The following is a 26,476-nucleotide window of genomic DNA, read 5'->3' as shown; positions in this document are numbered from 1 at the left end:
GTTTTGGGGACATGGGTGCTTCATTAATGTAAACTGCTTTTTTGTTAACATTTAAACCTTAAAAATAATGTGGGAGGTTCTACGTGTAACAGATTAATTTTATAACTTTAAGTCCAGTCCTATATAGCAAGTGGGCACCAGGTAATCTTCCTGTTAGAACAACTTTGGCTGAACACTTTATTTGACCTTGTCATTTTCTTATTTGTCTTGTGATTTTTGTCTCATTTCTTCCTTGGCATTAGGACCTCTTATTTAGTCAGTTAATTTTGCAATAAATTGAAAGTGTCCTCTGCATTCATAAAGCTGTGTTGTAATTATTTTAAACTGAGTTGAGTTTCAGACAGAAGTGAATGGAAAATACTATTTGAGTTATGATAAACTTGAGACCCTGCCTATTACTGAATGCACTCAGCACTTAATCTGATTAGGAGTATGGTGTTGGGGCGGATACAGGTACCCAAAGGGCTTCCCCCAGAGTCTGACGGGTCTCAGGGAGGCTCTGATCTTGAATCTCCTGCTAAGGGTCACCTGTGACACTTTTTGCATTGGGTGACCAGCCATGTCTCCTAGAGTGCCTTCTTTCTTGTTATCCTATAGCCTGGCTCTCAGAAATTACACAGTTGTCAGTTGTAATAAGGTGCTAAATGGGGCCTGTAACTCCAATCCATTGCTCACACACACACAGGAAGATTTCTGGGGAGAGATATGCTTGTATTATCTTTGCTTATAGTACAGCATTGGACTCCTGGACTGCAGGTAAAATTTCCAGTTCATTCCTAACATCTCTATCCACACGATGAGATTCCCCCCCTCCAGTGACGAAAGGAACTTTGATAATAATATTTTAGGTCTTCCATATTTGGGAGAAATATGAAACACATTTCATTTTTCCTATTTTCTTTGGGAGAGAGAATTAACATTGGTTGAGTATTGAGCAAGAACTGAATCTATAAATACTCTATAAATAATATTATTAATAAAATCAGCTAACATGTATTCAAGTATTTACTGTGTTCCAGGCATGTACCACGTTTTACCACAATCCCATGGAATGGGTATTATTATCTTTTTTTGAAAATGGAAAAACTAAGGATTAGAGGGATTACATAACCTCTTTGAACAGATTTGGAAGAATTTGAGTGGAAGGTCTTTTCCATAAAAGCACAGTGTTTCTAAGAAGAGGTACACAGATCTTCCAACTATAAATCTAGTGATTTACCTAATCCCTTATACTACGCACACCTTAATTTTTATATAAAACCCATGGTTTCACTTTGGAATTTTTTTCCTTTGCTGATATATTGTGCTTTTAGCCAGTAATTACTTATTTAGAAAAGATTACTTTGGGGAGAATTTTGTAAGTGTATTTTTTTTTTTTTCTGCCTTAAAGCTTTGTGATATTGACCACAGAAGCTAGACAAAGTTTGGGTAAATGTTAGCTCCATAGGATGCAAGTTTCTTAAGGTCAGTGATTCAGTCCTTCTTGTCTATCTTTAGTTTTGTAGCATTTGGTAGTCACTCAGTATTATATGTTGAGTAATTCAAAACTGGTTAAGAGAGGTGTATAGATAATTGTATCACCTTTTTTGTGTGTGAAATGTGTGATCTTATTCAGTTGTGAAAAGTTACATTTAAAAGAATATAATCATGACTCTCCTACAGATATGAAATAAAGATGTATCAAAGATTAGATTTAAATTATTAATTAATGAAGGAATCAGTAAGGTATTACAACCAGTTCAAAAGAGAATGCAAAGTATCACATATTTGTAGTCTGACAAGGAAGACAGAAATAAATTTACAAATGGACACAAAATTGGCAAAACTTATAGTATCCATTGGTGATAATCAATTACTTTCCGTTGGACATGAGGAATTATTTGCATTGCCATCAATATCTACAAGTTCACTTCTATGTCTACAGCCTTGTAAAATAGCCTAGTCATAGAAAGACAAAAGCAAAGATTATTCAGATGGATGAGTTAGCCAGGACATCCACTAAATTTCAAAGTCATTTATAGTTTTTCTTTACATTCTCCTCCTCCCCCTTGTGATCATAAGAATCTCAAAGAAAGATTATTCTTAATCACAAATTAAGGCTAGTCTCATTAGGTTTGGCCTGAGTATTTACCTAGGCATAGCAAGAGTGTTAATTTACCATATAGTCCTTCTTAAGCATGCTTTGCAAAATCTAAAACCATTCACTATTGAATAATTACAATATTAACTTTTCTCTGGGAGTTTTCATGAGGAATCTCAGATTGGACTTTCAATGCCTCTATTATTTGCAATCCCAAGGCAAGGAGCTAAATTCAAGAAACTCTCTCCACTATATTTCAGCCGCAGTACCTGTGCATTTGGATATATTCCGCTCTTCTTGAGGTCCCCAAAATAACATTAGGTTTCTAGCTTGCCAGAAAGTGATCATCTTTACCACCTGTAAGGTTGGACCCTGTAAGCCAGGCAGCAGACCAGTTATCCTAGGAGGCCTCTGTAGGCACTGGCTGCATAAGTAAACCCATATTCGTTCGTTCCTTCAAAGTGGTCTGTTCTACATGATGCAATGAAAGTCCTTCTCAAGGTGGCATTCCAGGCAAGATACTGGTTGCATAACAGATTTTTCCATTTTATTCTAGTAAAAAGGAAGACAGATTATTATTGAATATATGAAATAACCCCATTGCAATGAAAAGTAAGGATGCAGGGTGAGTTTCTGAACTCTGGGGCCAGTGAGACTCAGATAACACTTTTAAATGTTTCATTTCAGTTTACGTAAATGGAGCGGTTTATAAAGTATAGCATTATTATTATTATTATTATTATTCACATATGGTGAGGCCAGTAGATGAGAAGGTTACTGCCATTTGAAAAGATTCCTACTCCTAGTTCTCAAGAGGAAAGGGAGCATGCCATACTGTGCAGGGCCACGGAGGGAAAGCACCAGGGTTAGTCAGGAAGCAGAAGGGACAGGTGGAAAGCAAGGCAGGAGCCTTTATGTGGTTTCTATGGGAAAGGCAAGGTGAGGCAGGGGAAAGCAGTCTTAGGATTGACTAGTTTGATTCATTTCAGTAGAACTTGAGGTATAGGGACTCTCTGGTACCTGGTTCAGATGAGTAGGGCAGAGGAATATTGCCTTCTAGAGTATGAGCCAGATAGAAAAATTGGTTCCAAGTATGGACTCTGGATTGGTTAGTTTGCATGTGAAAGGTTCTCTCCTGGGCAAGTCATTTATGTTCTAAGAATTGGCTAGCCCTGGGAGAATTTACTTCCCAGTAAGTGGGGCTCTAGAGGCCAGAGCTTCAAGAATACAGAAAATAATAAAATATAGTTAATACAAGAATCTACTAAATTGTGAGGTGAAGTAGAGAAAGGACTTTCTTATAGATCCAGTAAATAGAACATTAAAATAACAATATTCTAAACAAATAACTACAGTAAAATTTCCCTTCTCAGTCCATTCAGTCTTATGCAATTAATTTTTGTTCCTATTGTCTTGGGTTAGCAGGAGCATAAAGCTGTCTTGACGGAAGTTTTATAACTTTGGTGTCATCAGATTCCTGTACCCAAGAGTCTGTCCTTGAAAATGTCAATGGTTTGAAGCATCTGGGACTGTGGAAAGTATTCTTTGTTGAAAACTCTGGCTTGAAGCTGGTCGTAGCACCTGCAGGCAAGCATCTAAGGAAAACAAGCATGTATAGATGACAGAAACTGAAACTGCTTGTGATCAATTTACGAATCATTTTCAAATGTGAAAAGTCTGATGAGAGCTCATAATAAGAATAATGAATAGATGTGACAGGCAAAACAAGGTAATAAAATCATTGCCCCCAAATTAGACAGAATGTTTCAAAGGATAACGAGTAAGTCTATTTTTAAAGAAGTCAGGGAGTTTACTTCTGATTTTACAAAAATAGATGAATGTAATTTTTACAGAGGGAAAAACCTAGAGATATAAGAACATGCCAAGAATGGAAAGTCAAATATTCATTAAGTCTGGTATATGTCCTACTCATCTGAATTTTTATTAAACTCCATAGGAAAGTCTGATGTACACGTCTGATTGAAAAACACTAGCCTGGGTGTTGCTAGATTCAAGTGGAAGACTTAAAGCTGTGAACAAGTCAGCGTTTTAAGTAATAACCATAATTATCCCTGATAATACTATAGTGTTGTTGTCTAACATCATCAGGCAAAATGCCACGAGGACTTGAACAAATATAGATGTTGATAGAGCTATTTCATAAGAGTTTCAATCACAGGGTAAATGTAACAATCAGCTGATTTACCATACCCTGTGGGAGAGACAGCGGTTCTGTTTGTAAAGCTGGACTTATCTGGGGGCACTGAAGCTTATGCTTCAAATCCTGCTCAATACTTCTTGTCACCATCAAGACACAGTTCTGACTGGTTTGCTCTGATCATCATTCCCTAAAAGCACCTGTGAAGACTCTGTGGGCACAACATGTATGACTTAAAAATAACCCTCTTTGAAACTGAACAGAACCATTGTAAACGTTTAGCTATTGCCATTCTGGGTTCTCTTGTCACAAAGTTTGTATTCAGCACCCAGAGTGGATCTTCAATCTGATCCTAACCAGGTTGGGAATGGAGATATGGGTAAGGGAGAAGGCGCCAGATGATAGCTGTTGAAAGTTTTGATCTTTCATACCTTTCTGATCAATCCCAAAATCAGATTCAGAAATTTTACTTTTGGAGGATCAGATTCAAATCTCACTCTGAGCAACTTTCCTCCTGGTCTTGCCATTTCTCTGAGGAGCCCTGGGTGGAGTAGCAGAATCTGAGGTTTTGTGTGCATGTATGAGTGATTAATTAATTTTGCACCCACTACATATGAGTGATTTAAAAGAAGAAGGCTTTAAGTATATTTGCTGATCCAATAAAAGTCCAGGAATTGGGAAGACAATGCAAGAATGTCCTCAAGGAAGTTAAGATATTAGAAATAAGGAGACTGTTTATTTGAACCAAGATCAATTGCAGTTTTCTTTGCTGCTTTTTTTTTTTTTTTTTTTTTTAAAGATTTTATTTATTTGACAGAGAGAGACACAGTGAGAGAGGGAACACAAGCAGGGGGAGTGGGAGAGGGAGAAGCAGGTTTCCCGCTGAGCAGGGAGCCCAATGCGGGGCTCAATCCCAGGACCCTGGGATCATGACCTGAGCCAAAGGCAGACGCTTAATGACTGAGCCACCCAGGCGCCCTCTTTGCTGCTTCTTTATCCCTTTCTTCCTTAGATGCTGGGCTATAAAAAAAGAATGGCTTGGATAGGAACCATTCAATGATTTGTCTCCTAAAAGGTCAGGTTTTATTGAAGCTTTGATATGATTAACTTGAAGATAAAATAGGACTTGTGAGTTTGTGTTAAAGCAGAATTTCTTTATCATAGCAGTTTATTACTCTTTCTAGGGAGGAGAATTTACTGAAGGCAATAGATTATATTTGTTGTAATATTTTGTGATATATTACACAAAATATGGAAGGTAGATGAAATGGGTGTAGGTAGTCAAAAGATATAGACTTACAGACAGAAAAGTAAGTCCTAGGGATGTAGTATACAGCGTGGTTACTATGAATGTGGCTAAGAGAGTAGGTCTTAAAAGTTTTCATCACAAGAAAAAAAATTGTAACTATGTATGGTGATGGATGTTAACTTGACATTGTGGTGATCATTTCACAATATATACATATATTGAATCATTATGTTGTACACTTGAAGCTAATGTAATGTTATATGTCATTTATATCACAATAAAATTTTAAGTGTGCTTTATTATATCTCATTATGACTAATAGTGACCTCTAGAGATTTCATCTCTCCCCTTTAGAATATCTGGGTAATTTGTCATCTTGGAAAACTTTGGGCTTGACTTACTGTGAGACTCCTTCCACACATACTTTCTGTTTATTATGTGTGACCGCCGGTCTTGATCAGTCTTTCCTGTTCTTGGTATAATATCTACCTTTTTCTAGAACTATTTGTTTCACATTCATTTCTTTTTTTTTTAAAGATTTTATTTATTTATTTGACAGAGAGAGACACAGCGAGAGAGGGAACACAAGCAGGGGGAGTGGGAGAGGGAGAAGCAGGCCTCCTGCAGAGCAGGGAGCCCAATGCGGGGCTCGATGCCAGGACCCCGGGATCATGACCCAGGCCAAAGGCAGACGTTTAATGACGGAGCCACCCAGGTGCCCCTGTTTCACAGTAATTTCTTATATTCACACTTTCCTGATTACTCAATAAAAATGTATAAACCCACTATTTAACTAAGAAAATCCATTTATTGACATTCCCCTAGTGATTAAAAAATAACATATCCAGTTTTAAAAAAGGCAATAGATTATGTATATTGTAATATTTTGTGAAAAATTAAAAAGAATTCTATATTACTGTAGTATTAATCCCTAACAACCTGATTTGGGGATGATTAGACTTGACTAACAGAACCAACTTCCTGTATTGGACCTCATAACTATCCAGAGGGCATTTAGATTTAGCATTGGTAGATAAAGTCTTACCATCTTCACTCCCTACCAGCTGACATCAGGCGATGCACCAACCTTCTGTCCTCCCCTCTGGTGTCTATTTTAGCAGAAGACAAAAACTAAGAGGCTATATAGAGAGCTTTTCTGCAGTGAGCTGTGTACTGCAATCACGCTGCTAATCCACTTCCTTGGGGAGACCAGCTGTTCCGTCTGGTGTACATCAGCATTAGGTTTCCTCTGTTTGGCTCCAGTAGATGTGTTAAGAGGCTGGAAAGGAATCCAGGTCTGACTGTGAAATTTGCATTTTAATTTTTCTATGAAAATGAAAACCCCTAAACACTTTTCAGGCAAAATAACCTAACTATGAAGTATTTACTATATTTCTATTTTTGGAAAGTCTAGGTCTAATTCTTTCTGTGTTAGACTCTAAATTAAAAGACAATAGTTAATTCTGGGTCATTCACCGCGCCTGCCCGCCAAGGAACTAAGATTCTGTTTCTAATTATAGGTCTACTTTATGTACATTTTTCTTAATGTGTTATTGAACCACAAGCAAGTGCAAACTGTAAAGCAAGAAAACCAGTACAGCTGATTGACTTTGAAATTGAGAGCACCAGAAAGCTAAAATGAACTTCAAATAGAATTTCACTTGCTTTTCAGTGATAGGAAGACATTTAAGTTCTGAATATGCCTTTGAGGGCTTGCTTTTTGGAGTGTGTTAAAAGGATGAATTCATTGTGCTTCTAACAACTGGCCTTAGATAATTGTTTTGACATAGGAGTTTGTGTTGCATTATTTCTCTTATATGGTTTTGCAGGTGCATTGTAGAGGTTTTACTTCAATTCCTGCTATGGATTTTTTGGAATATTTTTTACTAGTCAGAAAGAAAAGTGTTCCTTTGGGTTTGTTTTCCAAGTCCCCCTTCACTTCTCCAATAGTAAAATGGTTGAGATTCAGGGAGGACGGAAATCTGAGAAATTCAGTGTCTTTCAAAGTGAGGCTGTCTAAGTTGATGTTTGGGTTCCTGGTTTCTCACGGTGTATCAGATTCTGATACGCCTCTTTGAATTAATAACTGATCTGTTGTTAAATGACTAAGCTGATAAAAAAACATATTTTTAGGAGGGAACCTGGAATATTTGTAAAATAACTTTTCCTTTTTTAAAAAAAAATATACAAATATATTCTGCTTAACTACTGTCATGAAGGAATCTTGAAATTAAGTGATGTGATTTGTTTGACTGGGCATTAAATCTCAAAAATTAAAAAGAAATGTCACCCAGATGGAGTTTGTGTTCAAAACAACATAACTGGTTTGAGACAAGTTTACAGGCAATGGGAAATTTGAAAGTTTGTCATTATAGTACTCGGGTCCCCATTATCTAATTAATATTCCACCTATGATGAAGTTACAGAAGAAATCTTAAAAAATGAAGAAGGTATTGATGGTGTTGGTTCTTCTGAGTGTAGCAACAGAGAATGGCAAGAACTGATCTCTACTTATAAGCTTCCTGGAATATTTAACAGATATGCAGATGGCTTCCACACAGAATGGCTCTTAAAATTGTCTTGTTATGCCTCTTCCTCTGCATCTTTTGCATAAATTCTGAATTAAAGAACTTCCGATTTTCCATGACGTTGTTCCAAAGATGGCTTCCAACATTATATAGCCTTATAAATTCAGCCCAGAGTCAAGACCTACCAATTCATGGAAAGAAGAGTAACATCCATGGGACATCTTTGTCCCTATTGGCACCTGTTACCTCTCTATGGGGTTCTGAGTCTTGTTCCTCTACTATGCAGAAATTTCTTTTAATAAATCCCAGGGCTAATTACTTGAATCATAGTATAGTGAGGTAGTGAAAAGCATGGTCTATAGGTCCACATGATTATGGGTTCAAGTTCCTTCTCAGCCACTTACTCTCTCTATGATTTTAAGCATTTACTTACCAGCTCTTTAAGTGTCTGTTTTCCATCTATAAAGAAAAGAGGGTATTTTGTACCTACCTTAAGAGTTTGTTGAGAATTAAGAGTGATGATGACATAACCTTAAACATTCAACAAGTTTCAGGGGGCTAAAAATTGTGTATAGAATGTTTTAAAGACTCATTTGGCTGGATATGCACTAAAACCTCAAAAATTGCATTTCTCCTGAGTTAGGCCAGGCTGTGCTATGCTGCAATAACAAATAACTCAAAACCTTAGCAGTTTAAACAAAAATACATGGTAGTTAAAACAAAAGTGCATTTCTTGCATGTTACATGTCCTCATTGGTCACTAGAAAGTGTCTGATCATGGCAATCAATTAAAGACCCAGAATAATTGAGCAGTGTCAGTCTTGAACGTTGCTGGTTTCAAAGTCAGAGAGCTTTGGAGGGTTTCTGCACCAATAATTAGAAGCTTCAGGCCTGAGTCAACATATAGTATTTACATTCTTTAGTAATTGGCCAGAGCTGGTCATGCGCTTCTCCCATAACTATAGTTGCATAATACAAGGGACTAAGAAGTACAATGCTGCTAACATACGTTAATGAATTATTGGCCAGCAGCACTAATGACTTCCACATCTTCTACTCAAACTAGCATATAACCTCAAGCAAGAAGAAGTTAATTGGTCTTTTTCTCTTCTAGTCCTTTACAGTACTGAAGTATTATTATTAATGTAAAGGACTAGAAGAAGAAAAAGAACATTAATTAGGCTAATGAAGTATCACCAAAGGAGATACATACTGTTATTGTTTTGAGCAGAAATTGGAATTTCTACAAGTACCCCTTCAGTTAAATACCTGCTTCATTATTGTCAGGAAAAAAGCAGGTTTAGTTCCTGGTTTTTTTTTTCCCTCTATTGCCAGCCAAATGAAACTTCAGAGTTCACTAATTTTATTATTTTATTTAGGAATAATTGTGGTTTTACTCTTGCCAGAAGATTGTAGTGACTTTGGGTTATGCCAGCTAAACCCGTGGTGCTGTGATTAAGAGGCATTTTAAAATCTCATCCAAAAATAATACTTCCTATAGAAAGTAGATTTGACAATTTGGATATTGTCAGATGTGGGAACTGAGTTTCTGCATACACACAGATATGCAAATTCACATCTTCATGTACTTGATGATATTTATTCAAGAGCAGGGTGTTCTTTAGGCAAAGAACACAGCTTAGCAGCGACTTACACAGCCTATTTTGGAGCTTGGAAGCAAAGCTGGGAAGTCTGGATAGCAGAAACATAATGAACTGACATTTCGGGTAACTAAGAATTGCCAATCCAAACTTTATCAAACATGGTTAAATATCACTTTGGGACTGAGACATAACATATCAACCTCAAGCCTACAATTTTAGGTTCCATATTTTGCAAGAGATGTAGCTGCCAGATAAAATATGGGATGCCCGGCTAAATTTGAATTTCAGACAAACAAGGAATAATTTTGTAGTTTAAGTATGTCCCATGTAGATACTGTTTTGAATAGGAATGGGAGTTCTGTGCAAGCAAAAAAAAAGTGGGACACATTCATGCTGCAAATTATTTATTGTTTGGCATTCAAATTTAACTGGATATGATGTGTTTTTATTTACTAAATTTGGCCACTGTATCAAGAATGAATGGCATGAACATCTGACCTCACTTACCTTCTCCTCCAAAGGTAAAAGTAACCAGTTGTGCCCATAGCCTGACACATCAGGATTTTTTTTTAACTTCAATCCTTCTAGAGTAGGAAAAGAAGGCATAGGAAGGGAAGTCAGCAACTTCTCTAGGTCTAGGAGTCAAACTGTAGTAATTATTTTATATCTTTAACATCCAAACAGCATGAAACACCCTGGAAAAAGCAGTCCACTCTCTAGGGATGATAAACTCTTAAAAATTGGATAGAAGGGCAAAAAAGTTTGAAAATCTGCCCTTGAAGTCTGCAGACCATTTATCCCACTGGACCCTACTTGCCATGAACAGTGGCTGTTATCAAGTGAACAGAAAGGCTGACTTTGATGAGCCAGGTTCTGTGTTAAAATGATCAAAAACAATATTACTAATGGAAGACACAGACAACAAGAGTGTCATATGTTGAGCATTACTCCTACCGGAAATAAGTGGCCAGACAGGGAATGGCTACCTTGAAAACTGCAGCTCTAGGCTGAGGCTACACAAGGATGGCTTTACTATTTTGAGCATTATTTTATTATGTGGTTGCCTCCAGACCCAGGTCACTGGTGGTCTTTGAGTCATGATGGAACTTTGCCTTCCCACCCAACAAAGCCCAGCTTGGTTTTGTTATGAATCATTTTTTTATAGCTGAGCCCTCTGTAACTCTCACCGTTCAATCAGTTGTAGCCACAATTAGGAGATTTTTTTTTTTTTTTTTTTTTCAGAAACAAAGATGTTCGGCTCTGCTTCTTTTGTTCATTAACACTTTGAAATACAATATTATGATTGCTTAGCTTGGTAATATTGCCATGTGCCAGGGACATTACCAATAGGAAAGATCATCCCAGCATTAGATTTCTAGGCTTTTCAGCTGTAAATAACATTCAGTAACCAAAGGAATACTGTTGAAGTTTAAAGCTCTTTTAATCAGGACCTCAGTGTGGTGGGAGTGTGGTTGGATTTTAGTGGGGTTTTTTTGTTTGTTTTTTATTTGTTTGTTTGTTTTGTTTTTAAGAGACAGAGAGTGCACAAGTGGGTAGGGGCAGAGAGAGACAGTGAGAGAGAGAGAGGGCGTGTGGAGGAACAGAGGGAGAGGGACAGAGAGAATCCCAAGCAGACTCCCCACACCCAGCACGGAGCCAGACATGGGGCTTGATCTCACGATGGAGATCATGACCTGAGCCAAAATCAGAAGTCAGATGCTCAACCAACTGTATGTGTGTTAAAGACACAAATTGGCGCCCCAATTTTTTGTGAGTTTTAATCTAGTAAACACTAACTGTACTAAATATGTGACCTACTAGACTTAAAAGCCACCAGAGGAAAATCATGTGGATCCACAGGACAGTGAGATTCCCTCCCACCTCTTCCTTCTGTCATTTTCTCCCTCACCATTGCCACAAACTGAAACGGACACTTGATTTAGGAACCAGAGAGCCTGGTCCTCTGAAGACCTGGATATTGCTCTCCCTGAAGGACAAAAGGATTGAACAGAAGGCTGAGTTAGTTTAGCTCTAAATAAAATACAGGAAAATATGAATGATTTAGGGTTCCTTTTAAAATATTGTTTATTGTTTTACTAGTAACTAATAAAGACTTTGACAGCTGTAACTTTTTCTACATAATGTGAAACGTCAAGATGGAAACAGAGAAAAAAGAAAATATAATTCCCTATTAAATCTCTAACTATCCCACTTCCACCTTGTGCTAAAAAGCAGGATGGGAACTCAGTGATTGGTTCCTAACATGGCAAGGCGTCTGGAAGAACCAGCATCTAGATATTAGAGCCTTTCCTGGGCCATGTACAGGGTGGGAGTCTGGTGAGCTCTGTTGTAGCCAGTGTGACCTTGGGGTCTCCTGGGTTAGTGGCAAGTGAGGAGCCCAGAAAGACAGTTCCCCAGGAGGTAATTAACTCTATGCAGAAACCAGGGCAGGCTTGAAGTAGGCATCAGATGAGGCGGAAGCAGGGAGGTCACACTGGAAAAGAGACAGGGATCTAATCTCTGGGCAAAGAGGATAAAATTCTACTTCATAAAATAGTGAAAATTTTTGCATAAGCTATTTTTAAAAATTGTTTTAAACCAGTAAATGCAGTAGCTGCAAGCATATTTGAGCATTATTTTATTTCCCTGTTGTTGAAATTTTTATTATTTGGTTAAAATTTCCAAAACAACACATCTAGAATTTATTACAGTGTCTGATCGCAGTGCTGTAACTGAAGACATTTTGTTGCTAAGTTCATTTGTTTTGGCTTCCTCTTATTTATTTGTGAGCTAATTGCTAAATATGATTTATCTCGGAAACTTTTAATGTTATATTCTTTACAAGGAGGTTTATCCATTGCAAATAAGACTAAAAATGTGTCTTTAACATACATACATATTATCTTCTGTCTCCTTATTTCAAAGTGGATGACTTGAATGTCAACTTTTCAGCTTTAGTGATTTTGGAACCTACATTCTATTTCAGAGATGCCCTGCCTTATGCACACTGACCTGGCCTTTTTGTTTGCTTCTCAAACTGTTAGTTTCACTAATATCCCTTCCTAGGCAAAACCATTCATCAGTTTTGCTTGATTTGCCAAACTAGGCTCAGTAACGTGGTCTTTCATCAGTGTTGCTGGGCTGTGTGTCCCTGAGGGGGCCTATATTTCTCCTCTTGTTAAACTGAATTTTGTACTGGGTTGAATAGTGTCTTTTCAAAATGCATGTTCACTTGGAACCTCAGAATGTGACCTTATTTGGAAATATGGTCTTTGCCGATGGAAGGGAGGTAAAAATTTGGATGTGATCTCGTGGGTTTTGGGTGGGCCCTAAAGCCAATGAGTGGTGTCCTTGTGAGAAAAGGAGTGGACACAGAGGGACATGCAGGGAAGAAGGACATGTGAAGACTGAGACATAGATTGGAGTCAGACTACCACAACCAATGACTGCCAGGAGCCACTTGGACCTGGAAAAGGCAAGGAAGGATTCTTCCCTAGAGCCTTAGAGAGAGTGTGGCCCTGCTGATACTTGGTTTTGAACTTCTGCCCTCTACAACTGTGAGGGAATAAATTTCTGTTGTTTTAAGGTACCAAGATATGGTAATTTGTTTTAATAGCTGTAGGAACTAGTACAAGGGGCTTCCTGAAGTTAGACTGTGTATTGGGTAGCTCCCCCATACTCTGGAGGACCTGGCAAGAGTCCGGGAGGACATGGGGCCTTAAGAAGACTGGCAGGGCAGAGACATGTGTGGATACAGGACGCTTGAGATCTGCTACTACAGGGGGCACAGAGTGGGGGCTTGGGGACTGGACCAACGCAGACTAAAAGCAAGACAGATCTATTTCTGTGTTACCTGGGCTGCCTCTCCTTTCCTTTGGCAGAGGACAGGACAGGCCTAGATCTTGGGAGTACTGAACCTTAACACGGGCCAAGCATCAGATGGCCTCTTCTAGAGGTGGAGCGAAGCAGGAGGTCAAGTAGTTCATTACACAAAATGTTTGGATAATTGAAATTGTCTGGATGCACACTAAAGTGTTCTCTATGCCTGTGGTTGGTTAGCACCATGCCAGTCCTATTTGCATCTTTAGGTACGGCTAGTGGATGAGTTGAAGGCTTTCATCCTCAAGCCCAGAATATCTCTCCCAGGTGTCCTCTCCTTGTTAGTAGTATGGCTATTTCCCCAGTTCGGACTTTGTGGGTCATAGCCAGAGAGCTGTAGTAATTGCTTCCGTGGTAATGACCATGCACGGCCTTGTCTTTTTTTTTTTTTTTTTTTAACTTTAGTGAGGAATCAATTGACAAATAAAATTGTATACATTTAAAGTGCACAATGTGATGATTTGATGTACATATATGGTATAGAATGATTGCCATGATCAAGATAATTACCTCACCTCACAGTTAACTGTGTGTGTTTGGGGGGGTGCGGTGAGAAGTCGTATGATCTACTCTCAGCAGCTTTCAAGAATACAACACCATATTTTTTTAAAAGATTTTATTTATTTATTTGAGAGAGAGAGTGAGCAGGAGAGAGAGCACGAGCAGGGGCAGAGGGAGAGGGAGAAGCAGGCTCCCCTGCTAAGCAGAGAGTCTGATGTGGGGCTCAATCTCAGGACCCTGGGATCACGACCTGAGCCCAAGGCAGATGCTTAACCAACGGAGCCCCCCAGGTGCCCCAAGAATACAACACCGTATTAAGTGCAGTGACCATGTACACAGCTTTGTCTTGAGTGCCGTGTGTAATATTCATTTAATTGTCACAGCCACCCTAAGAGGTGCTGGTTCTCTTATTCCTTTTTGCAGAGAAGTTCAGTAAATTACTCAAGGCCACACAAATTGAATGACTAACTGAATGGTATTTCTGAGTATTACTTCTTCTTACAGTTGTATTAAAAATTGATTTATGCTTTCTGTTGATTTGGAGATGGATATGTGGGTACCTTAATACACACACCAGAAAGATTATCACAGATTGTGAATGTGTCTAGGGCCTTGGAGGATAAGGCCTGGCTGGGCTCAGGAGAAAAAAGGACCAAACCGTCCTCTCAGTTGTTGGGATAATTTTAAATAAAGGAATAAATTGCAGAGGGACTTCTTACTGCACATGCGGAGGAGTGACGGGAGGGAAACAGATATTTTAATGATATATCTTTGCCAATAATGTCAGGGCCTTTGTCGGCTGAGTGCTGTGGTTTGGATGTGGTTTGGTATGTTTCATATAACTTAATTTTTTTCAGATGGTACGGGAGTGCTTTTCTTAGGAGTAGTGATTGGGGCAGTCTTTTATTTTTTTTTTTAATTTTTTATTGTTATGTTAACCACCATACATTACATCATTAGTTTTTGACGCAGTGTTCCATGATTCATTGTTTGTGCATAACACCCAGTGCCCCATGCAGAACGTGCCCTCCCCAATACCCATCACCAGGCTGACCCATCCTCCCACCCCCCTCCCCTCTAGAACCCTCAGTTTGTTTTTCAGAGTCCATCATTTCTCATGGTTCGTCTCCCCCTCCGATTTCCCCCCCCTTCATTCTTCCCCTCTTGCTATCTTCTTCTTCTTTTTTTTTTCTTAACATATATTGCATTATTTGTTTCAGAGGTACAGATCTGTGATTCAACAGTCTTGCACAATTCACAGCGCTCACCATAGCACATACCCTCCCAGTGTCTATCACCCAGCTACCTCACCCCTCCCACCCCACCCCCACTCCAGCAACCCTCAGTTTGTTTCTCAGTCCATCGTCTCTCATGGGTCGTCTCCCCATCCGACTTCCCCCCCTTCATTTTTCCCTTCCTGCTATCTTCTTCTTTCTTTCTTTCTTTTTTTTTTTAACATATAATGTATTATTTGTTTCAGAGGTACAGGTCTGTGATTCAACAGTCTTGCACAATTCACAGTGCTCACCATAGCACATACCCTCCCCAGTGTCTTATCACCCAGCCACCCCATCCCTCCCACCCCACCCCCACTCCAGCAACCCTCAGTTTGTTTCTCAGAGTCCATCGTCTCTCATGGGTCGTCTCCCCCTCCGACTTCCCCCATGATTGGGGCAGTCTTGATTGGGTCTATGCATGTGAGCAGCAAGTGGCAAAATAACCAGCTGCTGGTTTTCTGCCGCTGGTATTTCTGTGAGGGTTTTAGGCTTCTGGAACATTGTCGCCTTGGGGGAGATGAGGCAAGTCGATGACCAACTTTTAGGCGTGGTAGTTGCATCAAGGATGGAGAATCGGCTACAAAGTAGTCAGAAACCAGGTGGAATGTATTCTCTTAAGCCTTGCTTTCTTACCATTGTGGATGCCGGGTGTCGTTGACAGTTTGTGCAGGGTGTTGGTTTCATCGTCGACTTTGGCCATGGCTGGATGGCAAGATACAGAGCTTATTGACCTTCGGATCAGGTTTTGAACGACTAAAGGATTCAGGCGCACTCTCTCTTTCTGAGAAGAGACATTGGGGGTGCCTGTGAACGAGAGGCCCTGGTTCAGTCAGTGTAGCCATGGGCACAAAGAAGGGAGACCCGGTGCCTGTTCTCAGGGTGAGTGTGCTGTCTTTGGGGTGACGGCGACAGCAACACCCAGCAGAGTCCTCACTGTGTGCTGGGTAGAAGCCAGGCCTCGGCTGCCATTCGCTTTGTGCCTGGATCTTGGTGGGGCTCCGACATTCCCCAGCAGTGAAATGAGGGAAAATAGCACCCATCCGTAAGGTTGTTCTAAGGATTAAGCGTGATAATTCTTGTAAAATACTTACTGTAATGCCTGGTACATAGTAAGAGCTCAGTAAATGTTAGAATGCTAGCTATTAGTGTGGTTATCATACCCATATCGTATCATTAACATATATTAATATTGTCCCAGTTGTGAGAGTGAAACCAGTTGTGTGGTTACCAAGAAGCCTCAGAACCTCAGCCATGGCTGAGGCAGCAGTCATTCACGCTGCCATCAGCCAGCCCATCGGCGACAGCAGACCCCACGCCCAGCACGCATGGTTGTAGAGCCAGATGTCAGGAGCAGCCTAACTCCAGGGACACGCTTCTGCAGGTCAGCCAGCCGGCAACACCCTCACTGCAGCTCTGCTTCTGCAGCTGGAGGTCGGCGGCTGCCTAAACATGCCAGCTCTGGACATCTCCCAGCCCCCGAGCTCAGAGGGTCTCCCAGCCCTGTACAGGATCAGCGCTGTCCGCTTTGCTCAAGGAGACTGTCTGCCCATGTGCAGCTCGCCCTTGCTTTAGCAAGCAATACGCAGTCTTTGTGCAGGAATTTTCCTTTCACAATGGAGAGATGGATAATGTGCTAAGCGATCACCAAGAGGGGCTGTCTGAAGAGTTCTCACGAAGAGGTGAGTTTTGGTTCAAGCTGTGAAGTGGGAGTTATTTAAGTCCAGAAAAATCACGGTGGGGGCGGGGAGAGGTTTTCTAATTGGAGAGAAACACCATGAGTGGAGATGTGAGTGCGAATGACAGCGGTTGAAGAGCTGCCACCTACTTAGTCATCCCTGGACTCAGGGTATGCATAGGGTGGGGTGTTGGAAACTAGACTGGAACAGTTTGTAGGGCTGGATTGTAAGGGCCTTGGCTTCCATCCTAAGGAGTTTTCCTCTTCTGATGCTTCTCAAACATTTTTCTCAGTTTCTGAATTCTAACCGCAGAGGACACTGAACTTTTACCATAAGAGGGAGTTTCTTTGAAATCTCCCTATTGGGGATATTTGTCATTCTTTTTTGGCTGCCCAGCATCTGAACTCTGTTTTTGTGCTTGAAAATTTTCCCATAGGAGGGAAAAAAGCAGGATCTGTTTTTTTCCCACCATACAAACTGAAATGCCAGTACTTGCTTTTCCAGCCTCCCTTTCAGCTAGGACTTGGGCAGAACCTGAGGTGGGAGTGGGTGCGGCGAGAGGAGACCTGGTCATGGCGAGGGCGCCTGTCGCCAGTGTGAGGTGTGAGGACTACACGCTGTACAACTGACCATTTTTTATCAATCCTATGATTCACATATTCCCTCAATTTTAATACTGCTGAAACCAGGGTGCTCCTTAAAATCAATGTTGTGATAGTTTGATAAGCAGCATTATTTACTTTTTCCTTAAAAAATAAAATAATAACCCGATGGTCTTAGAGTCAGCAACATCAGAGATGCAGACAGCTCAGTTTTGGCAGAAGTGTCCACGTTGGACCAGTTCTGAGCGGTTTTGGCCTCAGAGCCCCATGGCTTGTTCTCAAGCCCTTTGGGTTAGTCTGTGAGCCTTCGAATAAATTCATTATTTGCTTAAATCAGTTAGTCTTTGTTTCTGTTGTTTGAAACTAAACATCTTGACTGGTGTATTCATGTCATCTTAAAAAGTTTTGCAAATGCTGCAATTTTTGTTTATAGTGCAGTTTCTTAATACATCTGTTTTAATGGAAAAAGAATTTTTTAAAAGGTTTATTTATTTATTTTAGAGAGAGAGGGAGTGTGCATGCGTGAGTGGAGGGAGGGGCAGAGGGAGAGGGAGGGAGAGAATCTCAAGCAGACTCCCCACTGAGTGCAGAGTCCAACCTGGGGCTTGATCTCATGACCTCGAGACCATGACCAAGAGTCAGACGCTCAACCCACTGAGCCCCCCTGGCACCCCAGAAAAAGGATTTTTTTCCTCTAAATCTTCACTTAAATTTGATGTCCCAAGAAACTATGTCATGTTAACAACTCACAATTCAGGTGACATTGTGGAGAACGCGTCCAGTGAGCATGCGGCCCTCTGGCATTTTCGCTCCAGTGTGTACCCTGTGGGCTTGCATCCCCCTGACACGGCACCTGATGCCTGCCATTCCTGTCCCTGGGACTTGACTCAAGGGGAGGAAGCACAGTGCAGGCCATGGAGAGCTGGGAGATGCTTTAACTTACAGCGATGTGACCGGATTCATAGAATTGCTTCTGCATGCTTTCTTCATTTATTCTCATCATCATTCACCTGGGGGAATCCTGTCTCCCTTCAGGTTCTCCTTTATCTTAAGCTCTTTGGAAACTAGTTTGGAGCCTAGAGCTGTGGCTTTTGGCTTTGAAATGCCAGATATCTTTTGTGCTCGAAATGCTTTTGAGTTCAGATGTTCTAGGAGTTAGCTCTTCCTTCATTCCAAATAATTGCTGGGTTTCCAAATTAAAAAAACCAAAAAACAGAAAATTAAAAAAAAAAAAACTTCTTTCAAATTAAAGACTTTCTCAGCATGAGCGGTGTTACAATTAGTATTTGGGACTAATAAAACCTTTTTAGACTTTTCCCAGGTCCACATGGGAACTTTTCTTGGGTACCTTTGCTTAGAATATTCAGTTCAGCCCACATGTGTCATCTACTCTTACTGTGTAGAAGGAAGCATGCTTTCTAAATAGAGACCCTCTTTGAAGCAAAAACTCCACATACTCTATTTGTGGTCGAAGAGCCTGATCAAAGACTTAGAGATAAACAGTCCTAATCACTGTTGATTGGGAAATTAGACACAGAGATTGGGCAGCATTTGGTAAGACAAGACTCAGTTTCTAAATTGGTCCTGCTTTGTGCTAACGTTGTAGATGGAGATCTTTGAAGAGGGAGCTAATATTTAGCACATTGGTGGGACCCCTCCCCCATTACTGAGGGGACGTAATCTCAAAGACTTGGCATCTTTTAACTACAGTATGGTTAAAATGGATGAAAAGCCATGATGCAATTGAACGTTAGGCATTCATAAGATACCACTATTTTTGATATGTCTCTTCTCTTTAGATATCTTAGAATAATTTTCCTGTCAGGATTTACTTCTTGCTGCTGTTAATTTTTTTTTTTTAATTTGAGATAGTATAGTACATTGTATTCCATTTTCACTTCAGTTTATTTTATTTCCAATTATAAAATGCTTTTTAAAATAGGTTTCTGTGAAATTAAAATCCATCTAGACATTTCTGGTTTCTGAGATAATATTACTTCCCTTCCTCTTTGCACTGCCTTCTGCAACCTCCCTCAAAAGAAAAACCAAAAACTGAAACCCAAACCATATGTTTTAAAGAGGGGGGCAGGGATCTGATACTTCCACCACTTATTTTTTTTCAAAGATTTTATTTTTAAGTAATCCCTACACCCCACATGGGGCTCGAACTCCCAAACCTGAGATCAAGAGTCACATGCTCTTCCAACTGAGCCAGCTGGGTGCAACCTTGCACCAAGTCTTTAAAAGAAGAATGTTGGAATGACATGATTCTCCTTTGTGTTAGCTATTCTGTATTTTGTGAGAACAATTAGACTTTCTTTTTTTTTTTTTAAAGATTTTATTTATTTATTTGCGAGAGAGAGAATGAGAGACAGAGAGCACGAGAGGGAGGAGGATCAGAGGGAGAAGGAGACTCCCTGCCGAGCAGGGAGCCCGATGCGGGACTCGATCCCGGGACTCGAGGATCATGACCTGAGCCGAAGGCAGTCGCTTAACCAACTGAGCCACCCAGGCGCCCGAGAACAATTAGACTTTCTTAATGGTCCTCAATGATTGGTTCAACAGAGTGAAAGACACATGTCCCTTGTTAACACAGGAACATGTTTGGAGCCCAGTGTGGAAAGCCATGTAACCCCCTTGTCTAATGCTGTGTTTTATTCAGCACTTGGATGCAGTTCAGCGTTCTATAGGAAGTTCTAAAGCTTTCATTTGTTCAGAACTTGTAATAAAAAGTGTGGGTTAAATTTTATGACCATCTCCTATGAAAACTTGTTAGACGTAATAATGTAGACAGAAGAAACACTTAAGACTCTGCCTCTTTCCAAGTACTTAGATGCCCTCATTTAAGAAACATACTTGATAAGTTATGCTAAAGGATGGGAAAGCAGTCTGAAAAGTTTACATACTGCAAATGCAAGCTGCTGTTAGTATTTGGCAGTCTCTTATTTATTCAGTAAAACAGCTGTTCAAGGTCCTTCCTGGGGCCAAACTCTCTTAGCCTCATTCCACTTAGAGAAATGAGCATGCAAGCAATGAGAAACTGGTATTTCAGTAAAAATATTTTGTGGTTCCTATTTGCCAGGAATTCAACTGGCATTTCCCTTAAATTAGTCCCAATCGTTAGGTTTCCCAAATCCACCAACAACTGCTCCTCAGCATTAAGCACTGGTACTCACTGGACGTGTTATGACTGACTGAATGAATCAACAAATATTTTATACAGTGCTGAGGCACAGGAAGAGAGTGAAAGAAATGCAAGACACAGACATTCTCACTTGGGGTACTTACATTTTAACTTGGAGACATAAGCCAAGCACACAGATTCTGCATATACTGCAAAGCAAGGCTATATAGGATTAAACACCAAGGGGATTGAAAGGAGAGTCCAGAAGGAGAGAGGCAGGACTGTTTGATATGGCCTCAAGCATCAGAGGAGATGGGATTTGAAAGGGACCACTGAGGACCCATGGCATGTGGTTTGGACTATATGTTTATGAACCCCCAAAATTCATATATTGAAATCCTGGTCCCCAATGTGATGGCATTTGGAGATGGGGCTTTTTGGAGATGGATTTATGCCCTTGTAAGAAATAGAGACAATGAAAGTGCTTACTTCTTCTCTCTCTCTGGCATCTGAGGATACAGCAAGAAGGCATCTATCTGCAAACCAGGAAGAAAGCTCTCACCAGGAACCAAATTGGCTGGCTCCTTGATCTTGGACTTCCAGCCTCCAGAACCGTGAGGAATAAATTTCTGTTGTTTAAGCCACCCAGTCTATGGTATTTGTGTTATAGCACCCTGAATTGCCTAAGACAGGAGAGAAATAAGATGGGATATAAATCAGGCATCCCTGGAATGAAGAAACTGCTTTGAGAGAGTAAAGGGTGTGAATTGAGGAAAGGTCCAGGTACCAAAGATCTCTTTACAAGATATTTCACATCTTGTGGTGCTCTCAGGCTTATTGATTTGATTATCCATTATTATTATAGAAGGTAAGAAATAGGGACAAATCTGCATTGACTTAGCAAAAACCTAGAAATTATTGTCTCCTTCCTACCTCCCATCCCTCCCTTCCTCCTTCCCTCCCTCCCTCCCCCCCCCTTTCTTTCTTATGCTGTTTTCTGGAGTGTTGATCTGTTTTGCTTGCCAATGTAGTCCCACAGCCAGAATTATCCCTGGCAGTGTATAAAGTATTCAGTAAATACTTGAATAAGTAGCCACTATGGAGCCACAGAATTTATGAATAACTAGAATCAGACGCCCCCCCACACCTTTGCCCACCTGCTCACTGAGTTGGAACTTTCTGAGTTTGAGGATCCCTAATTCTCCTTGTGCCTGACATTAGTGGAGAAGCTTGAGGGGCTGGGGTAATTTTTGTGATGGTAATTTTGGATTTTTCTCCTGACTGCTTTGGGGGTAGAAGAATAATTTGATTCTTGCTAAACTAGATAAGGGAACAAGGAGCTTGTGAAATGAAATATTGAGGAATATTTAAAAGCAAAGAATAGCAGACATAGTTTAATAATTTCAGAAAATAACATGGTAGAGATTCCATATCAGCAGACTGTTCACTTTTTCAGTATAAAGGAGAATAAAAGGTGGTTTTTCCTAGGATGGTAATACTCTATAGTAATTAGAGGCATTTAAAGGAGTTTACATTTCAACTCAGAAGGAGATGACCTAAAATATACATAAATATTTAATTTACATTAAAATTGGCCCTTCTGATTCCTCAGATTATAGTAATCTTTAAAAAAATAAAGAATAAAGTCTTTTGAAATAAGTCACTAGCTTCTGTAATGGGCTGGAGAGGCCATGTGGCCCAGAAGGGAATAGAGACTTGACGAAGGTGCTATCTGCTTTTCCTTCTTGCCCATGCACTGTGACTATGACCACCTCCCGGCAGGAAGACTTCATTTCGTGTTGTTGCCATATCTGCAGGTCTGACTCACTGCTCCAGTTGACCCTTTTGGTCATAATTATTAATTATTTGCTGATGAAACTGTATCCTTATTAAAATTTAACATAAATAGACTGTAAGAAACAGTGGCCCCTATTTTAAAGATCATTATTTAAAACATCTTCGGGGCACCTGGGTGGCTCAGTTGGTTAAGCATTGGACTCTTGGGTTTGGCTCAGATCATGATCTCAGGGTCCTGGGATTGAGCCCTTTGTGGAGCCCCTGAATCCATCTCTGCACTCAGTGGGGAATCTGCTCCAGGATTCTCTCTCTCCTTGCCCCTCTGCCCCTCCCCCCACTTGCACATACACTCTCTCTCTCTAAAATAAAAATAAAATAAATCTTAAAAAATATATAAAAAACAAAGCATCTTCAGACTGAAGTCATATGGTTGAGTGCATGTTTATCAACATTAAATATTTCTTTTATTGCGTTATCTTGCTTTTCCACATGCAGTTAAAATCGTTTAGCATTCCATTAAAATAAGACATAAGTAGGGTCAGACAATAAGCTTCCTTTTCTCTGTGTTTTCGTTCCATCTCTCTTTCTTGGACTTTGCAGCCTCCTATTCATTTGTCTGCCTCTTAATTGTTTTTAAAATCAAGTCTTCTTATTTTAGATTATAAAAGCTGTACATACCCATTAAGCAATTCAAGCAATAGTTTTAAATTAACATGTCCCACCATTCTCCTCATTTCACAGGAGCCATGTAAATTTAATTTAAGAGATTAAAAAATTCCTATTTAAAAAAAATAAATAAAAAAAATAAATAAATTAACATGTCCCACAAAAAATACGCAAGTACACAATCACTCTCTCTCTCTCTCTCACACACACACACACACACACACACACACACGATCTTCCCCTCTACCTCTCCACATGAGCCCTTACTGCATATACCATTTTGCAGTTTGATTTTTTTTAAAAAAGATTTATTCATTTATTTGAGTGAGAGAGAGAAAGAGAGAGAGCATGCATGAGTGTGGGTGGGTGCAGAGGGAGAGAGAGAATCCTCAAACAGACTCCCTGCTGATCAAAGAGCCCCATGTGAGGCTGGATCCCAGGACCCTGAGATCATGACCTGAGCCAAAACCAAGAGCCAGCCACTCAACTGACTGCACCACCCCGGCGCCCCTGCAGCTTGATTTTTCACTTAGCAATGTATCATCAATCCCATAAATATTGGTATCTCTCAGCATTCTCTTTTCTCTTGCTGCACGTACTGAATGGTCTCACACCACTTTTAATTTCAGCCACCTTCATGCTCATTCCCAAATATATCTTCCCAGCCCTGATGTGTCTCTGTCACTCCAGCCCATCTATCTGCCATTGCCTCATGGGCACTGATATGCAGCTCTCCCTGAATGCTCTTTCTCTTCCTGTCTCCCTCTCAAGGGGCAGTGTATTTTTCATCTCATTTTCCAAGTCCAGATGTGGCATCATCTTCAGCCTTTCCTATTTCTCCTTCAGCCACATTGTGCTGGTCACCAGTGGTTTCTACCTCTTTAATATCTTTTAGATCAGTTTTTCTTCATTCTGACGACCACTTCTGTGATGCCCGGTAAGCATCTGTCTTGCTTGGGTGCTCTAATGGTCTGACTGCTCTCCCTTCTTCCACTGTCCCTTCTCACCTCCTAATCCATCTGCCTGACAGGCCTCAGATGATCTTTCTGCAGTGTCAATTGGAACATGTCTTAATTTTCAGTGACTCGCCAATGCCTTTAGAATAAAGCCAAAACTCCTCAAGACTTAGAGGGTTCACCTGGGGCGCCTGGGTGGCTCAATCATTGGGTGTCTGCCTTTGGCTCGGATCATGGTCCCGGGGTCCTGGGATTGAGCCCCACATTGGGCTCCCTGCTTAGTGGGGGGCCTGCTTCTCCCTCTCCCACTCCCCCTGCTTATGTTCCCTCTCTTGCTGTGTCTCTCTCTGTCAAATACATAAAATCTTAAAAAAAAAAAAAAAAAGACTTCTAGGGTTCATCTGAGCTGGCCTCTGCTTGGGTCTTGCCTCCCTCACTGGTCACCATTCGCATCTGTTTGATTCTAACCCCAAACAGAGTCTCTCACGCTGAGTTCCTTGAACATGCCATGCTCTCCCTTAACATGTTTGCCTTGGTATCTTCTGTCTCTCTGTCTCCCTGTTTCATCCTTTAGGCTACTTCATTGACACTTCTTTCACGAACTGGGTTTGGTGTCATTCCTATGTTCCCAGAGCATCTCACACTTACTTACCTTTATCCTATTGTACCATTGATCATACTATACTGTCATTACCTGTGTATGGTTTGTCACCTCGCACCCCCCACTAGCACCACCACCATTGGTGACTCCACTATGAGCTCCCTGAGGGCAGGAATAGGGAGAGCACAGAATGTAGCACCTGACAGGAACTGCATATTTGAATGATGAATGAACACAGGAGCCCAGGAAGCCCATAAATCTGACAGGGTGGTTTGTTCTTCAATCCTAGGAGTTATGATGGTCAAGTCAGAAGCTTCACATGCCTTGAGGGATCAGGCTGGCTCAGGTCAGGGTAAACACCTTTCAGGGCCTGGATGTGGCAATTCGAAATATCAGTGCTAGTAAGGAGTAAAGCAAAGTGTTCATGAGCAGAGTCTGTTAGTCTTCTGCTTTCCTTAGAATTTCATCCTGTCTGGATCCTTCTTTAGACTCAGTGAGCAGGAGAGGTGGAGGCTTGTATAAGGACTAACTCCTCAGTGGGGCAGAAGCAGAAATGTGAGGGCTGTCAGAGGGAGGTACTTAGATTTGGGGAAGTCACAACGCTTATGGTGGCTAATCTTGCCTCTCGAACAACTGATTAATCCTGCCACTCCACTCTTGCCTCCAGCCCTCAGTCTGTATAAGTTCATTAAAGGAAGACCTTCATTTCTTTATGAATCTTTCTCACTTCAGAGTCCCTGTGTCCTTTATGCACATGCTGCAGAGAAGAAAAAATAGATACCATTGGGAACCCTAATGTCTTATGACTCTCTTTTATACTTTATTGTTGCTTTATTGATTTTACATTTGAATGCCACCCACACCAGCTGTTACATTTTGTTAAATGTGACTGTGTTTATGCTGATTTGCATGGAATACTTCTCAGCTTTATAAAGATAGTTAATTTGTATATTGGGACTCACAAAATGGAGGCCTTCCTGGGGGCCCTGCCCATATCACAAGACTATACCTAAGTGAGCCTGTACTTACAAGAAACATCTGTCAAGGAAACCCAGCATACCCCAATCACAGTCCTCCGACTCAGCTTTAGCTAGTTTACCCTAGGAAATAGAACTTCTGCTAGCTTTATAAGAAAATCCTAACCTCCTAGCCAAGCATGCCCTGCTTCCACATTGCCTCTGGTTATGCTCTGTAAAACTCACTGTTGCCCAAATTCCCTTGGGAAGACTGTTCTTGGTAGGCATTTGTATTCCCCCAATCCATGTATTGTTTTTCCTTGAATAAAGGCCATCAAATTCATTACTAAGTTGTTTTAGTTATGTCATTTGACAGTTTTGGTGACAAGACAGGATCCGAAGACAGCTGCTGAAGATTCTGGGGATGGCTCTGAGATGTAGGTGAAGGTACCTAGAGAGCCCTTTTGGTTCACTGCCTCTTCTTCTGCCACTCTCCACTATCTCTGGAAAGCTGCTCTTGGATTGAGCTCTGCATATTTTGCATTGTGAGCTCTTTGAGTTTGTTCTAATCCTTCCAACTGGAAAATTGGGATGTACAAAATTCTAGAATTTCACAGGGTGGAAACTGGAGTGTGAGAAACTCCAGATTTTCACAGTGAAACTCACAGGTCTCAGGAACTGTGCACAGGCAGCCAGAAACAGTAAGTCTGGTTGAATTAGGGAGGGTTACTTCAAGGGAGAATAATGAGTATCCCTCAATCTAAAGAAAGCAAGATGGCAGCTATTAGGGGACTCACAAAGCCTCAAGGAAAGCCCACGGTG

The 26,476-nt window shown here is 40.6% G+C and overlaps 1 protein-coding gene across 6 annotated transcripts in view; it reads left to right on the top strand.

Moving 5' to 3' along the window:
• Positions 1 to 26,476, top strand: part of FAM13C (family with sequence similarity 13 member C) — a 153,092-nt gene that overhangs the window by 11,610 nt on the left and 115,006 nt on the right. The gene's annotated exons all lie outside the window — the stretch shown is intronic.

Source organism: Mirounga angustirostris, unplaced genomic scaffold (genome assembly GCF_029215605.1).
Source record: "Mirounga angustirostris isolate CCGP_5_RB_7025 unplaced genomic scaffold, mMirAng1.0.hap1 SCAF_6, whole genome shotgun sequence".
Classification (NCBI taxonomy): domain Eukaryota; kingdom Metazoa; phylum Chordata; class Mammalia; order Carnivora; family Phocidae; genus Mirounga; species Mirounga angustirostris.
This window is presented reverse-complemented; position numbering and strand designations above follow the sequence as displayed.